Below are 18,103 nucleotides of genomic sequence, written 5' to 3'. Positions count from 1 at the left end.
TGTGGTTGTTGAGACACAATGCTGTATTTTTTTGAGATACACAAGCAACCTTTTATCGATAAAATGCTGTAGTACTTGAGCCACTCAAGGGGAAAACACTTTCTTGTTCCTTTAGCTTTGAAAAGGTAAAATTATTCATTGCCCTTTATAAGGCACTAAACAAATGATGAAATTTTGTATAGTGTCTCAGTGATTGGCTGGATGTATTTAACTTGATGGTGATATGAGATTTACAGAGCACACAAGAAAGTAGCCTTAAATAGTTTTACCCATTGACCTTTGCCAAGATAATAAAGCCTGAATATCAACTCCTCAGCACTTAAATTGTGTACTAATGAAGTGCCATTGGGCACTCAGCTACATCTGTGCTAGTTAGAACTATTCCTAGTCACACAACTAGAAATGTATATTCGAGAAATAAAAGTATAAAAGGTGTAAAGAAAGCACTGTTGTGCAGCTTAGAGTAAAATCCAACAATGTGAAGGAAATTGGCAAAATAAGTTGAAATATAATCAGGAGGCTGAAGGGAGGAATTATGGAGAAAGATTAAAAGAGTTCAGTACATTTTGATTGGTAAATGATAACCTAAGGAGAGAATGGCGAATCAGCTCTGTAGGGAGGACTGCCTTCACAAGAAAGGGATTTGTTTAAGGAAGTTCGCAGGACAGGAATATTGGATTAAATTAAGAAAGGAAAATGGTGAATATCATACTATCACAACAATGAGCTGTTTTTTTTTTTGTTGTTTGTTTGGGGTTTTTTTTGTTTGGTTGTTTTTTTTTTTTTTCTTTATTTTGCTGTAGAAGGAATCATAGAAAAGGGTGGAAATCCCATCCATTAGGTATTGGAAACTAGGATGGATGCTAAAATGGCAGAGCAAGGCCAGGCTGCTCTCCACTTGTATGCAATATGCTCAGTATGAGGGCAGGAAGGGGAGGAGCTCCATGATCTATCCAGCTCTTCTGCTTGAATCAATCTGGGAAACGTATGCCCAGAATCAAAACCTGGAAATGTCTTCCAACTTCAAATACCTGTTTTCCTTTCTAAATCCTGTTAATGACTGGGTATGTTTTCCTAATTAGTGACTACACAAATAAATTTATGCAGTATGCAAGGCACTGATTACTGAAGTAAGTTTTGTTTGATTCTTAATGTAATTACTTGTTATAACAACTCATACTGAACTAGGAAGGGTACAACAGTTAATGGTGTAAAGATAATACTTTGATACTTCAGCTTCTTTGCTAGGTCTCAAAGAATTGTGGAACAAACTCGACGTTTGGGCAAACTAGAAACAATTTATGTGGTGTGTGTGTTACAGTATCAGATGAGAAAAGACTGTTGCTATGGAGGGTTTTGTCAAATGCACTGTAGGGAAAAGCTGTTGCCAAAAAACCTTCAGATCCCAAGCTCAAATCTCAGTTAGATGAGGTATTCACAAACTCATGTGAGAAAGAGAAGCATGGAATGTTGTTTCCAGTTTGCTGGTGGGGAGAGCCTACTGTAGGGTTCATTCTTTCCAGCCAGTGCATTAGCAGAAGCGTGTTAGTATGCTGCTAAGTCTTCATCTTTGTGGCAGATGAAAGACAGAGACTTTTCTGACTGACAAGCTGTCTTCCAAAATATTATTTATCTGCATAAACCCCAAAACACCAACAAAAACATAGTCCGCTATTTAGTTCACTTGCATTTAGTCCTGCTCTGTCACAGACTTTGTTTGATCTTTGGCAAATCAATTAAGTTTTGATGAATAAAAGCAGTAAATCCTGACAAACTCTTGTTGCCCCCTGTAGTGCTTAGGGGCCCATCAGCTCTTAGAGCAAAATCCAAATCTGTAAGTAAGGTGCTCAGGTGCGAAGCAGCCATTAAGTCAGGATGGTGCTCAGAGCAGCCAGGGGGTGGGGGAAGCAGGGACAGGCTCCAGGCAGCCAGTGGTGCATGCCAGGAGGAGGATGTGCCAGTCCCCTCTGCTGGCTGCAGCCTTGCTGCTTGCTCTTGCTGCATCCTTCAGTTTGATGCCCACAGAAATATGAAATTTGCATTCTAAAAACCCACTTCAAGGTTGAGATGCCACATAGCTGTGTGTGGTCATACAGCCTGCAGTGTGTTGTGAGGCCTTGGGTGCTCTGCCTACTTGCATTGCTTTTACTTCCCCCTCTTCCCACTCAACAGAGGCTTCTTTGATGCCAGACTCTATATTGCTTGCAATTCTATGCCTTCATCTCTCCACATGTCAAATTGCTCACAGGATGTCCTCTGCCCTGTCTCTTGCTTTGCAGGTGACTGTTCACTTAGATTCCTGTATTCTTTGTGTTAGCAACCTTGTATGTTGTGCAGGAAGTTTTAGTGCAATGTTTGAAAGCTGTGGAAGCTTGGGAGCTTCTCACACTGGCAATCTATCACCGAGAGGTTTTTTAAATTACATTGGTGGTGTTCTGTTGAGCTGTGTCAGGAGCGGGTGAGAAAAGCACTGTGATTTCCTCTTCCAGATGCAGATGAAATTAGGGAAGTATGACAGTCCCACAGCAATCCTGCTGGTTTTGGTGCCTTTGTTGGAGCACAGCTGTGCCCAGCAGCTGGTCTGGAATCAGAGAACCAGGAAATTTGCACAGTTAGCAGATATAAATAGAGAATCTGTAACTATGAGAGATGCTTAACTCTGCAGTAAATAAATTCTAGTCCAAAAAAAAGGCCAATTGAAATCTTAAAAAACTGTCTTGTGCCTCAATTCTTCCCCTTTTGAGTCTCTCTCTATCTGCAGAAATTGAAAGAAAAACAGGTGCTGTATCTATAGAGTCTTACCATCTATGTTTCAAGTGATGTCAAGATCAGTCCCCTTTTCGTTACAGATTTAGATTATTTTTAGGCTTGTGGATTATTTTCCAGTTTCCAGAGGAATTATTGACCTCTTCATTATTTTGACTTGTTTGATATTCTGAGAATCTTTTGGGGTTTGTCTGATGAAAAGTACAGGTGGCTCTTGGATCATCCAAAAAAGGGAGGGCAGCAGCCCAGCTGTGGTGGGCAGTGGGTTGTGTCCCTGCAGAGTCCTGGCTTTGCAGCGTGACAGTGCATGAGCTGTCTTCTATTTGTCCCAGGTTCTGCTGTGCAAGCAGGCCAGTTCAAAAGACATTCCTGAGTGCATCTTAATGCTTTGAAATCATGTGGAGGATTTCAAATAACAGGAATTGAGGACAGGAAAACCATCCTATGAGAAGACCTACTCTTTTTCCTCTTTGATCAGAGTATGTCAGCTGCTTATTTTTGAAAACAGCTATTTGTGGTTGTATTGTGGTATAGAGCTGTGTCTTATCATTTCCAGGTATAAATTAGGAAAAGCTTCTTTTGAAATATCCCTTGCTGATCCAGAACTTGTGCAGATGGGAGTGGAAACCTGGGACCTTGTCCAGAAGGTGAGAGTGAGAGCTGGTAGCAGTGAAACTGCACAGAAAACTGACTGGGATTTGCTGTGTGTCTCTGCTTTCTCTTTTACCCCAGGGAGGAGCCACACTGCTGTCCCTTGAAAAAAACACATAACAAGTACTTCTCAGCACTAGTGGCACAGGTGAGGAGACAATTACAGCCTCCTTCACCATCTAATGGCTTCAAGCAGCCCTGACATCTGCCCCTCACTGTGCCCCCAGAATGTCTGAGCAAGTGCACCAGTCCCTGGGACCCATGTCCTCTGCATCCCCATCACCTGCTCTGCCCACCCAGCAACTGGTGGCTCATTTGATTTACTAAGTTCTTGCTAGCAACCCTTTTGGGGAAAAGCTTGACACTGTGTTTGTCTTCAAATAGACTTGAAATACATACTGAAGTGTGTTAACTAATACACACAGCTTTTCCACCTCTGGGCATCCCCTGTACCCTTGCAGCCCTCCAGGAGCCCTTAGGAGAAAGCAGAGCATGATGTTCACTACAGATGTTCTACTAAACTTTCAGGATCATGATTAAGCCCAAGTGTAAGAGCCTGTGATTCACTTTATATTGAAAATAGAAATGTCTCTCTTTCTGCTAAAAAGGCCACATGCCTGCTTTTGTGGGTGAAGAGCTTAACATCCCTTTTCTCCAGTGATATGGGGAATGATGGCTCATGTATTAAGCTCTGTGATTCTAAACTCTTGAATTACTTGGAGAGAGTTTTATGAAGGAACCATTTTTTCTCTATGTATCCAAGGAACTGGCCCTCACTTGCACCTTAAAAGGGGGAGCAAATTGAGGTGTCTTTGGTGATAGTATGGAATTAGATGTCAGTAACCTGTCAGAAGTGGATTCCAAATGTGTCTGTGCCTGACATTTAGTACCTTCAATACAAGGGTTCATTAGGTTCTCTTTTTCCTTTGGTGACATCCTTTTAATATATTTGGCTTACTTTGTAGTGATTGCTTAAGTGAGAATCTAAAACATGTTATTGAAGAGAGGTAAATGACATTCCTTCCTACTTTCAGATCACATAAGGAAAATCACAAAGTGACTTGTTGAATAGATCTCAGGAGTCCTAATTTGTGTCCTTCTGCTTTAGATATTAGGCCAACATTATTAGGCCAGGTTGGATGGGGCTCTGAGCAAACTGATCTAGTGGAAGGTGTCCCTCCCCATGATAGGGGGTTGGAACTAGATGATCTTTAAAACCATTCTATGATTCTACAATTATTAGGGGATCAGTGGAAGCATAATAAAGAGGTATTATTAATTATAGTTTAAGCAAAGTGGAAAGGCAAATACTGACTAGTCTGAACTAGCTTCCTTTGGTTTAGGTGCATAGCAAGGCCAAAAACTCTGCCCATACCTGAGTCACCGGGAAAGCGATTTGGAACCTGTACCACCAAATCATGAAGTAAATCATAGATGACTGACAGTGATTTGGTTCTGGAATAGCTGAAATGTCCAGTAAATCTATATCACTGAAATAATTTAGATGCTTTAACTCAGCATTTCTGCATGTGTTCAACATTGGTAGGTTTTTCATCAGAAATTAAGATGACATTATCAGTCCTCAAAAGATCCAAGCCTGAACTTTGGCATTATTATATTTTTTTGTTGTGCAGTCTCTTATGTGTGGCACAAAACTGGAAATCAAATCTGGCAGTTTGAGTCAGTAATCACATCCCTGATGAAAATGTGTTTTGTCACTTAAAACATACACTTTTGCTTCACCAGCAGCTAGTGCTGGAGGAAGCAGCATATAATTAAATGTTGCTGAAAAAGGTGATTGTCAATCTGAATCCAAGAGCTGCAGGTCAAAGCAGGATTTATTTCCTTGTGTGCTGTCTACTCTGCCTACTTCAAAGTTACAGTTTCACCATTAGATGGCAGTTTTAACATCATAGTTCACAGAATAATAGAATATCCTGAGCTATAAAGGACCCACAAGGACCATCGAGTCTAACACCTAGCCCTGCTAAGGATACCCCCAAAAATCATCCTATGTGTCTGAGAGTATTGTCCAAATATCTCTTGAGTTCTGGTTGCTCAGTGCTTGACTTTGTTTGGAAGAGTGAGGGCTTGGCCTGTCTTCCTCTGGTTATGTATTTTTCTGCTGTATTCTCCCTTTGTGGAATTTGGTCTGGCCAGCACAGGAAGATGTTTTTGCAATGTAAAGAAGTGATGTGCTGTGGAAGGCCAAGTGCTGTGAGTGTAACTGTGTGTTCCCCAGGGGAAAGGGTGCAATGTGGCTCAATACAACCCTTTTTGCTTTGATATTCTGCAGAATCTTGTTCTGACTTGATAAAATTGCTGTTAAGAATGAGTCTTACCTTAACTGTCATTGAAGATTATGGTATTGTGTATTTGGAAGCACTGTGCATATTCTGATTGTTTTGTTCTAATGCTGGATGGAAATTGAAAGAAAAACAAGTTTGAAAAGTATAATTAAATTTCATTTCAGTTTACAGGAAGTAATTTTCTTATGTGCTTTGTTTATTTCCTGGTGCAGGTCACTTGCTGTTTTTCATGTTCTTTGTACTGGCAGTAACAGGAGAAAAAAAAATATGAAAGATATGAAAAAAAGAAATACCATATTCTGATGCCATGAGCAATAGGAGGGGGAAATCTGACAGGCGAAGTACATACAGATAGTTGGGTTTAGATTATTTTTTGCAATGTACCCATTTTTCAACCAAAGGTGTCACCATAGGCAGCTGTTACAATCAGGCTCAAACAGATCCTGTTGTTACGAAATAATTTTTGTCTAAATAATTTCTAAAATTGTACAGGATCCTTAAGAATGTAGAAACTTCCTGACTCTGAGTTTTCTGTTTCCTTATATTGGCTTTAATTAAACTTTACATCCCTTGTGGGAAGGCTGCTGGATGGTGTCCCAAATATTTTTCAAATCAGAGACCATCTGGGGCACCAAGGCTTTATACCAGTTTCACAGGAGGTTCCACTATCATGCTTCAGCCACAGGTAACAGCTCTTGGCTCCCCCTACCACTCTGTCCTTGTGGAACTTGGAGTGCCTCTTATCTCCTGGGCTGGACTGTGTGACTCCTCTAAATGTGGGCAGATGTGAGGAGCACATCTGTGTGGCTGTTCCTAACTCCTCCTGCTTGCCAGGGCAGCAGCCAGACTCTTCTCCCTGCAGCTGAAGGCTGCATTTGCAGTTGCAGCCCAGCTTTCTCAACCCTTTCCAGTGGGTGCAGAAACAGTAGGGGTGCAGATTGCAGACAGCCCAAGAGAAGGAGCTAGCAACAAGAAGTGGAAAAACAGAAAGAATGCCTTCAGATGTAACTACTTTTTTTTTCTTTCCTCCCAATTTTAATTAGTAATGATTAATGGCTTTTATCTCTATAGAGAAATACCATTTGAGAGTAGGAAATGTCAGACTCTCTCCCCCACCACTTTTTTGTCCTTTTAGAAATGAGGGAAGAGAAAATTTTCATCCTTGAAGTAAACAGAATTTGCTGGTATAGCCAGTTCTGGTCAGGCTTTCTCAGAGCCTGGAAAACCTCATGATGGATTTGCCACAGCTTTTATGCAAAGTTAATCTGATAGCCACGCTCCCATCTGCTTATACCATGCTTTGTTAAATTGTGTTGGACTCTGTTCTAATAATCTCACTTCCCCTGATACACTTCGGAGATTTGGCCAAATAATACATGTGAAAACATTCTCCAGTCCTCCAAACATGTATCTGAACTGGCCATTGCCCAAATTTACCTTGTCTTCCATCTTTGTTCTGATTATTTTCCTTCTTTTTGTTGCCTAGGTAACTCTTACTAGGTACCTATTTCATATTCATATCAACAAGAGCTAATTGCTGTAAAAGTATTGTGCATCTAATAGCCTTTATGGGTAATTTTCAGCAAATAGGGAGTCATTAACTGCCTTGACCTTACATGTAATCCCAGTTATCTAAATGGGATGAATTTTGCAATTTAGTCTCCTAGTTCCATCTCTTCTGCACTTAGGGGCCTGGGAGACATTTTAGGTGAAAGCAAACTGTTTTTCCACTGTACAGAGTGTTAAGACTGTGGCTGTTGATGTTTTTATCAAACACGTAAGCTTTTATTAGGATTCAGAATCCATTCTTAGAGATTGCACTTTCTGTCTGCCACCCAGATTAGCAAATATGTCATATTTTTGATGAGTAACTTTATTTCTCTCTTTGTCCCAGACATCCTCAGAGCACAGGCAGCCCTGCAGGTCATTCTAAACAGTGATTTTTGGATGTGGAAAACCTGGTCTTAGTTTGAGATTACAAAATTCCTATTTTTCTCTGTCTAAGGAATTTCTGAACTCTGGTCTTTAGGAAAAAATGGTTGATGTTTGAATTTATTATCCCACCCTTGTGACAGATATCAACTGTACCATCCTTTATGCTTTTCTGAACAGTACCACGACTAACATTGATGTGGGTGGGGGACAAATTATTCCTTGCTATTGCTCTGTGAGTATTTCAGGTTCTCAATCTCATAAACAGATTGTTCAAAAACCTAGAGAACCTGGGAAGACCACAGTGAAGTGAAGCTTTTTATTACCTGCCCACTCCTGGCAGGGTTCCTTCCCAGGAAGTTCATTCTGCAGGTGTTCTGCCTAGCATTGAGTGAAGGTGTATGGAAAGTGATGTCAATCAGGAGGTGCAGTCGCTGATAAGCAGATATTGAGTTTTACCTTTGAGGCAGTTTACAGGTCTGAGGGGACCCTCTTCCCTAATTGGCTATGTTTAATCTACTGCTAGCAATCCAGAGAGTCAATGTCCCTCTGGAGTGTATTAGAGTGGACAGAAGTGCTTTAGACAGGATAAATAGCCAGTTGTTCACCATTAGAGCTCTCCTAACTTGGAGTTTTTCATTATGTCTAGTATAAAGAGAACAATAATTCTTACATCTGATTTGTAATGGATGCAAGTGTCTCGATATGGGGTGACGATGTGACAGCTTTCCAATTTCGGTTAGGAGCAGGAGAGATCCAGGCATTTCAGTGAAAGTCATAGCAAGCACAGAAGGTGATCTGAATATCTTCTGCACATAAATGATATTTTCAGTCTAAGATACCTGGTAATTTCAAGATTTGGTTGGTCTTGTTTTGAATAGGAATAGTCTCAGGCCTCAGCAGTAAGTCCATGATAGAAGCAGCTGAAGAAAATCCAGTTCTGCTTGACTCTGGCATCAGGCTGGTGCTTCTGGAGTATGACACTCTTCACTGCATTCTGACTGCCACCCTGAATTTCAAAGAGAATAAAATGGGCTGCACAATGGTGAATATGAAAGTTTTAGGATCACAGCTGCTGTCATAATTTATACATCTACAGTTCTTTTGACTGGAGAATCCTATCAGTTGCCAATACTGACTAAATCTTCTCAGCTTCAACATGAAGCAGGATTTATTATCATTTACAATTCCCATTAAGATGACTGGAGGCTCTTGGAGCTCAGCTCTTCTCTTCAGACAAGAAGAAGGTTAATGGAACTCTCTTCTCCATGAACCCAAATTTTTGAGTTTTGAACTAAGGGTTTGTACTGGCTACTGTTATTTGGAAATGCATTCATTGAATGCCAGTTGATGCAGTGGGACCAGTACACAGTCCTGCACTGTAGATCCTGCACTACATCATCTAGCATTTGAGATAGGCTTGTGGGAGTTTAATAATTGTGTGATAATTATAACCAGTGTTAAGGACTATGAATTTCTAACTGGGTCCTTACCAAAAGATACTGGTTTTGTAAGACAGAAACTGCACTTGGTCATGTTTGGAGTCAGAGGACAGTTCATGGACATTTCTGTAGTTGTCCAAACACTGAAATTCTGTGTAATTTGGGTCATCATTAGTACATAAACATCTTGCATATCCATGCCAATTCTTTTTTTCTTCCTTTTTTATCTGAAATTACTTTTATTTTAAAAAGTTATCTACGAGTACTGGAATTGTAAAGTGGAATTTGATCTGGGATACAGTCATGTTTTCAAAAGGCAGTGTGTGTTACTTGAAAGTAGAACTAAATTTCTTTTATCTGCTAGTGAAAGTTACAGGCATGAACATGTACATCTAGCTTCAGCCTTCATGATCCTGGCAATATCAACTGCTATTCCATGCCAGCAACAAGTTTCTGCTTCTCTTTTCCTTTTTGTCATGGTTCCAATAATTGAACAGTGGTTGCAATTAGCTGGGTGAACAGATCTGGCTGCTGCATCTCTGCTGATGACTTCATTAGGAATGGACAGGGTCTGTGGGATGCCTGGAAATCTGTGTCACCATTTCAGCACTGTCTGAGCATTGATCTCAGATGGAGACCGCTCTCAGATTAGTGGTTTTGAGAATGTTTTTAAGGGAGACAGCAGATCTGTGATAGGAGAAGAAAAGGCTCTGAAGGAACCTTCCTCCAGATCCTAGAATTATAAACTCAGCTTAGTTTATCTTGTATTTTAAGCTTGGAAGTTGTAGGCTGAAACCCCAAATTACATATTATCCTCTATTTTTCCACAGTAGGTATTACTGTTGTTACCCTCCTGTTGCTACCTGCTCTGTTGTGTTGGGCTTCCATTCAAAGATGATCTGTTTTCCATCCTTTTCAAGTGTTGTGACATTCTTGTTTCCATGAAGCTGCCTGCCTTGTATGAATTTAATAAATAGTTTCCAAGTTCCTCTGCTTACTTATTTTCAGCATGTCAGTGTCTCACTTCTGGCCCTTCCTAAATCACTGAATGGCTTGAAGAATTTTTGCTTTTTCAAAACCAGTATGATATGGACAATTTTGACTTATTGTTATTAGACCAATGTTTTCCATTTGCTCCCTGTTCTGTTAAAGTACTTCCAGGAATTTACAAATTTTAGGGATTTGGGGCTGTCAGATGAGGAAAAGAAAGAAAATTAAATTGAGGGTTGTCTAATGCTGTGAGCCTTCCTTAAACCAACAGCCAGAGGCAATAGTAGTTAGTTTTACTTTGCCATATTTGAAAAACAGAACTGAGAAGAGGTTGTTTATGGATTTTAAAAAGGTTATGAATGGAGTTTACATTACAGCCTTGCTTTTCAAAAATGATAGACTGATGATCACAGAATAAAATAATCATCAAGGTTGAAAGAGACCTTCAAGATCATCTAGTCCAACTGTCAACCCAGCAGCACGATAATCACCCCTAAGCCACATCCCCAGGTGCCACATCCAGATGCCTCTTGAACACTTCCAGAGATGGTGACTCTGGAACCCTTTTCCATCTCAAATCAGTGGCAGTTTGCAGGTGTAAGGTGATGTTTGTGAAAAGGTGCAATATCCAGTGAAATCAAGGCATTCTGGCACTTGGCACTGAATAATCATGGTTGACAGAGATCTCTGGAAGTTGTTGTCCCCACCACCTGCTTCAAGGGGAGACTAACTTGAAGATTGGGGTTTCTGCAGCTGTTCCGTTGTGTGTGGCAACCCTCATTGTGTAATTTTTTTCCTTACCATCTTCTTGATTTTCCCTTGCTACAGATTTAGTCTGTTACCTCTTTTTTTCACTTTATGCTGAGGTGAACCAAACATTTTTGCTGTAATCTCCCTTTCTCAGTGCATGTTATTCAGCAGGTAGTGATCAAAGGCTTCATGTAGCTTGCATGAAGAGGACTCAAAGATGTTTGAACTAAACAGAAGTGGTATCACTTTCTAAAGTGCCCCCATTTAATGCAAACTCTCAAACTCTCATTTTAGTGTCCCATTACGCTCCTTTACGTTTAGTTTCCCCATTACGCTCCTTTACATTGAGGAGCAATTTTTCTTCTACCCTTAGCCTTCTTGCCAGAGATTTCTTCCCAAATAGTTGTACACAGCTCTGTAAATGTTAGAGTGACATTTGGAGTAAATTTGAAAAGCACATGTGTTCCTTCTTGGTTCTCCTGAGTCTCTGCCAAGCTTCAGTGTGGCAATATAACCTCACTCCTCCCCTCCCAGGGCTAGCAATAACATTTACAAGCTACAGTTTCCTCTGTCTGCAAATATTTCCACTGTGGTACTCAGTGCTCTTACAGCTCCTCCCTAGGCCAGTTCTTCATGATTGCAGCCCAGAGAAAGGAGAAGCAAAGTTTATTTGCCTTTCATTGTGGAGTTCAGGAATTTGTATTTTTGGTAACTCCCCACCTGACAACACCCCTTGATTAGTTCATACTCTTGTGTGTGTGACACACACAGGAGCGTAGGAAGGGGATACCAAGCCTGGTGCTGATGGAATCTGATACATACCAATTTGTAGGGTAGACACAGGTTAACCTGGGGAGTTGGAGAGTTGATTAAATACAGAAGTTAAGCAAATCTGGAATCCAGATGACAAATGTTAGAGAGGTTTATTAATGGAGAGACATTTGGGAGCCATGTCCCTAATAGTCTTCCCTAGGTCAGTTTAAAATTTGGAAAGTCTCCATTTGAAGATTTTGTTGTAGACAGGCAAAAATGTTGTGGGAATTTACCTTACAATGGTAGAAGCCTCACAGTTTTAACTCGTTCCTTGAGATTTCGTCCACATTAAGATGAAAATTCTCAGGACAGCTTTACAGGATTTTGGGATAATATTAAAGCAGAGGAGTGGGGTGTTAATTTTGGACTCAAAAAAGAAAATTGCTGCTGTTCTAAAAAGGAAAATCAGAATTACTTTTCTTCACAACCAAAGTAATTTCAAAGTCTAAACTCTATGAATTAAGATTTTTTTTTTTTTTTGTCTGAAGGACATTATAGTACATGCACTGTGTGCTTAGGGCTCTTTGCCTTTACTTAGTTTTTTTATGTCTTCAATTCTGTAGATACTTAGTCAATAATATTATCTGCAGGCTTTGGTTATGTGTTTGGGAAGACTTCAGAGGGGTAGAAGGTACTGGAACAGGGGGAGACAGTGGTATGGAAAGAAAATTGGTGAATAGAGTATTTATTTTCTTCTGACTTTCTAGATAAATAAAAAGATGTGGTTTGCACTTCAGGTTTCTTCAGGAATTTTCAGGCCCAGAAGCTAAATGTTTTAATTAATGTTATGAACTAAAATTTGCATGGTTTTGAAAAAAATTTGTTTGGTGAAGAATATTCATCCGGATGTCATCTGGCCTATGTAAACATTGACTAGCAATTTTTGTCTATAGCAGGGGCCTTATAAGTGACAATTATTACTACTGCTCCACCAGTATTCTTGAATCCCTTAAAATGTGACGAATGCCTTGGAGCTTGCTCTATTATGTCTCCCATTTGCTGTTCATTTGGAACTATTTTGTTCACAGTGCAGTGATAAGGATGTCTTATGTAATTACTCTAAGTGCTTGTTTGGTCTTAAATGACATATGCTATTCAAATTGGAAAACTTGAATTTAAGAAAATAGTATATACAGTAGAAAGAAGCCAGAGATGAGAAGCAGGGGTAGCAGGTCTTAGAAAATAAAAGTTAGGAGAAGCTGAATAGAAAGTAGTTTACTTAGTCTAAAATAGAGTGAGGGAGCTGGAATAATGATATACTGAGTTTCGGGATACAAAGATCCTTTTGTAAAGTGGCCATATACCTACTTGGGAGTGGAGAAGGAAAGTGTCATCTTAATTTGAAGCAAAGAAAAACTTGGATTGATCTTGAAAAAATACTTTGGTCTTGCAGAAAAATTAAGTACCAGCAAAACCAGTCTGATTTCTTTACTTTTCTGTAGCTGTATGTGTCCAAGATTTTTACTGTTTTATCTTCATGAGTTTCCATTGAATGACAACTCATAATAATACTACTGACATTTTGTCAGTTTGAATGTCTAAAGCAGAATAGCTTTGTTCTTACTAGCACAAGCCTATCAGTGGCTTATTAGTGATATTTATTGTTCGCATGGTATTTTGCTTGACTAATAAATCCCATTCTTACTTCTAATGTAATGCTTCAGTTTAGACAGGTTTTTAAAGATGGTTTTGTGCTTTCTGTTATTGTCCCTCTCAGTGCTAGTGAATTACATTTACATCCCTTCAAATTGCTTTCCTGTTTGGTGGGCTAAGTTTAAGGTGAAGTCTGATGATAGTGAGATGAGAGACATCCAGGGAAGATTCAGTTTACTGCAGAAGGTGTCATAGCACATTTAGAAAACATGGACTTTTCTTATGGGTCAACAAGAAGCAGTCCCAGAGCACAGTACCATCAGGCACCCCCAGCCCTGCCTGGCCACTGGGGCTCCCCCCTGCTCCTGGCCCAGCACCCCATGGCAGCCCCCATGCCCCCTCCCACCCGGAGATGCTGTGACAGGAACAGTCCCCAGTCCCACAGAGCGCTGGCCCTGGGTGTGCCAAGCCTGGCCCTGGTTCAGCCCTGGCACTGTGGCCCTGCCTGGCAATCACCCTGAACCCTGGCCAGCAGATTGACTTCCTGGCCTGAGCATGGACCTGCCTCATCACCATGAGGTTCCCTGGCTCTTGGCTGGACCTGGCTCTCATCTGTCCCTCTCTCCTTTCTGTGGGTGGGACAGCCCTGGGCAGCAAGGCCCTGGCTCAGGGAACTCCACAGCTTCTGGCACCCATCCTGCTGGATGATGTGCAAGGTTCGAACCACTTGTGAGCACCTAAAGTTCCCATCATATCTTTTCCACCAGAACAGGAGCATTTTCTCGTCATATTCAGTCTGAGTGATTACATTTGAGCTTCCCAAATTACTTGTCAGGCTTCTTTTGTTGAAACTCATGGTATTGTTGAAAGTCATGAAACTCTATATGGAACCCACTCAGACAGGAAAGAGGATTTATTGCTCCTTTAAAAAAAAAAAATTGTTTGTTTTTGTTTTGTTTTAAAGTGTAATTTTGGTCTTGAGAAAATCTATTTTATATTTGGTGCCATGTGTCGGTTACTGGATATGTGAGGGCAGGAGGTGAGCTGTGCAATCAATGCCTGCAGGAAAGTGTCTGGTTTGTGAATACAAAGCTTAGGCACTTTAGGGCTATTTGTATTCTCAAGAATGTGGAAATCTTTGGCCTAAGTGTTTTGGTCTTGCAAATGTAGCTGGGGAAAATGTCCTGTGCCCTGAACTCCTGTCACTGGGGACTTCAACTTTGGTGAAGTGTGGATATTTTTAATTCTTTTTGCACTGTCACCTTTCTGAAAATTTCAGTTAAAAACTACACTGTATTGTAGTCTGGGAGGCATAGGAAAAAGACCGCAGGGAAGAACAGGACACTACAGAAAAACTAAAAGGGAGGAGAAAGAAAAGAGGTGAGGAATGGAGATTAATACATGAGAGTGGTTCGAAAGCAGGAGAAAAAGCATGAAGAGGTCTTGAATAATTTTCTGTCTGTATGCTAAGAATATGCCCGTTCCATCTCCCTAGGAGGTTTATGCAGAGCCTTGTGTGGAAGCAGCAGTGAATTGCTCCTTTGGATGCTAAGTGTAAAATTAAAACTGGCAGGGTCTGAGAGCACAAGACTGGGAAGCTAATTGCTCCTAATAACATACTGATTTTCACAGATTTCTGGCATTATGTCAGAGCAGTTTTGAACCAGCACCTGGTTTCTTCCTCTTCCCATCTCCAAGCTAATGGCAATGGAGCTTCTGGCACTGGGATCACAAATAAATGCCACTCAATGTTTTTGTCTGTACAAATCCATGGGGGTCTCAAACATGATTTCACATATTGCTCCCATGCATCCAATATAATAGCTACCCTAAAAGTAGAAGGGTGGCAGAAATGTGCATGTATTTTAAACTTGGATAACTGTGCTCCTGCCTGTATTTATGGTGCTGAACAAAGCATTACAGTCCCATTGCTGCAGGTGGCTGAGGACACTTGAATGGATGCCTGTATTCTGGCAGAAGTTGCCAGCACAGGTGTCTGGGAGGCTGAGGTCATGCACTTGTTGCCAGGTTACATTCAACCCTGAGCAGATTTGCTGTATGTTTTGCTCAACTGTAACATGCTTTTCTCAAGCTTTGAGGACTGACTGTCAGGAAAAAGAAGTAGGTTTTACTTGTAAGACTGCTACTAGGCAATACCCTCCTCTGAAGGGGTGTCTTCATAGCTGGAGGGAATGTTCTGCTTGCAAGATGTGCTGAAAAGCTCTCAGATATTCCAGACTGTGAAGGTTTGCAAAGTGAGAATGAAATGTTGTCATTTTTGGAATACATCAAGTGCATAGGGCACACACAAGAGCAGAACATTGTCTCCTGGGGTTGTGTGGAGCCTGTTTCAACTGTTTCAAGATATTTAATTTTATCTGCTTAATTGTTAAGAGATTTTATCACATTGTGTCTGTAGCAGACTGGCTGGAGAAGGGACAGTAATACCTGATTTAGGCTACTGTGGGATGTCAGCTGAAACACTGTCTAAACTTTTATGTCATCTTCAGCAATTTTGAGTATTCTTCAGGTCCTCCTTACATAAGTATAAGTAAGGGTTGTGATTTCTAGTCTAAGAAGAGTAATGGTCTGGCAATGGGATCAGTAAAGCTGAAGGATGCAAGTTCTTACTGAAGGGAAGAGACTCATTATTACCATGCTTTTGTTTTGTCCTAGTCACTGCAGAAAACTCATCTTTTCAAAGTACCTAATGCATGGCACTGTGGAGATGGAAGCAGCACAGCTGGGACACTTGTGTCAGCTACTCCCACTCGTAGTCCCAATATCCTCCAGCCCCCTTCTCCCAGCTATTCATGTGCCAGGGCCAGCAACTGTTTCATGCAAGGCGCATCTGAGCTGAAGGCGTCAAAAGAGCCATTTCATGCCTGACTGCATTTTCTAATACAATCTGCAGAGAGAGAGAGGAAAGAGACCAAGAAAGGTTTGTGTGTACATAGGCATTGCCTTTGAGTGTACGTATAATATACAGTACATTTAGTTCCAGCTTGCAGCTGTGGGTGGCAAGTGAGAGGTGCAGACGTGAGGGGGAAGAGAATTGCACTTTGAAAAGAAGAAAGTATTCTTCCACCTTGGAAAAGAAGCTTTCTTTCCTTCTCTGTTTCTTGGCCAAGTGAAGATGTGGGACCCCAGGGGAGCAGTGGCAGCTGGTACCAGAGATGTGTGTAATGTAATGGCTGAGTGGGTGACGTGTGTAGAAAGCTTTCTCTGTACAGATCATGACAGTGTGTGGTGAGTGCAGCTAAGAAAACTGATGAGTAGGGATGTTGTTCATCTTAGTGGTGCACCCAAACATCCACCCAAACATCCACCCAAACATAGTAATTAAAGTTTTCTTAATATGTTTGTGTGTCCTGTGACTGCAGATGTGCTGCATACCAGCTTATTAATATAGTGGGTTGCTGCACCAGCACAACTTAGTGATTCCCACTAAATGTTTTGGAACCATATACAGGTCTTCTCTGTCATTTTATCAGCTTAATATTTCTATATTTATTTATCACCTCATTTGTATATTTATTGCATTGCATTAACAGTTCTGTTACTGGCCATTTTGGAGCTTGCCATGGGTATTTTATGGCACGGACATTTGGCTGTTCCTCAGTTTCCCACCCATTTACCCTACTGTAGCATCTGACATTTAGACATTGAGAGGATGTAAGGTTTGGCTCTGCCAAGATTGCTGTTTCCTGATGGAAGTTCTGCTCTCATTGGCTGGGAAAAATGGGACTAGAGGAAAACATAAGGAGAACATCTGCATTCCAAATACATGTTTTGCAGTTGGTTAAATTAGATGGGCTGGGTGGTGGGGTGGTGGTGCCTGGAGAGAATCCCAGTCAATCATTTGAGAAAGCTCCAGCTGAACTGAACTGGATGAGGTACTGGTACGAGAGCTTTAGAGCAATCCATCCATGTTTCTAGAAAGCTGAACCAGTCTATTTTTTTTTTTTAACTCTGGGATTTTGATATGTAGTTTTATGGTAGAAGCCCTGTATGGAGTAATGTCTACAGCTCTGCCTTTGATAGGGGTTGGCTGTGGGGAATAGAAATGCTCTGATTCATGTATTAATGTATTTATGTAGATTAGTAAAGTTTGTAGGTAAAAATGGTTTTGAGCATATTCCGTGAAGAAACAATGATTGCTATGCTGTAGTGCTTGCTGCAGTTCTAACACAAGACTTTAATTCTACCCCTTAGAGGAGAATATCACCTTCTGCAGGCAAGACCCTGAACAAATAGAGAATGCTAAATTTAACTCTTTTCCTCAGCTGAAATTTCAATTTTCTTTGACATCTTCAGAGATGATAGAAAAATATAACTTCTTTCTTCACTCCTTTCCCCTCCTACTGGCTTTCATTGTGCCTCTATCTTCTAACTTTTCCTGCATTTGAATGGCACTTGCAATGGAGTTTGGTCTGTTCCTTTCTTCATTTGCATTGGTTATGTCAGCAGAGCTCTACCAACACTGGTTGTTATTAAGTACTGGAAAAATATAAAATCAAAAACAGGAACAAATCTAATTTAGAAAAGACCTATTAAGAAATTCACTTTATACAGTTGTTTGTCTTTAAACTGATATCAAATTAAATGAAATTCCTCTCTAAATAAGCAACAGCAAGAGTACCAGAAATTAGAACTCTAGTTGCTCTAGTCATTACTGCTAGTCCTGGGAAGGCTGGACCTCAGTGCACTGAAGGAGATGTTAAAAACAAAGGCTTTGCTAGCTTATAATCACAAAGGGGCTCTGTCCTAACATGCTTAACCTTGGGAATTATGTGTCCATGGGTATAGCTGTCAGCAGTTGCAGTGAATACCATATCTTTCTTTGCTGTTCATATT

General features: G+C 40.6%; 1 protein-coding gene across 21 annotated transcripts in view; it reads left to right on the top strand.

The window, feature by feature from the left end:
- Nucleotides 1-18,103, top strand: part of NRXN3 (neurexin 3) — a 967,492-nt gene that overhangs the window by 320,502 nt on the left and 628,887 nt on the right. The gene's annotated exons all lie outside the window — the stretch shown is intronic.

This window comes from Agelaius tricolor, unplaced genomic scaffold, assembly GCF_023055355.1.
Source record: "Agelaius tricolor isolate 1412-34295 unplaced genomic scaffold, bAgeTri1.0.p SCAF_5, whole genome shotgun sequence".
NCBI classification, from domain to species: Eukaryota; Metazoa; Chordata; class Aves; order Passeriformes; family Icteridae; genus Agelaius; species Agelaius tricolor.
Note: the sequence above shows the minus strand (reverse complement) of the source record. Positions and strands in the feature narration are given on the sequence as shown.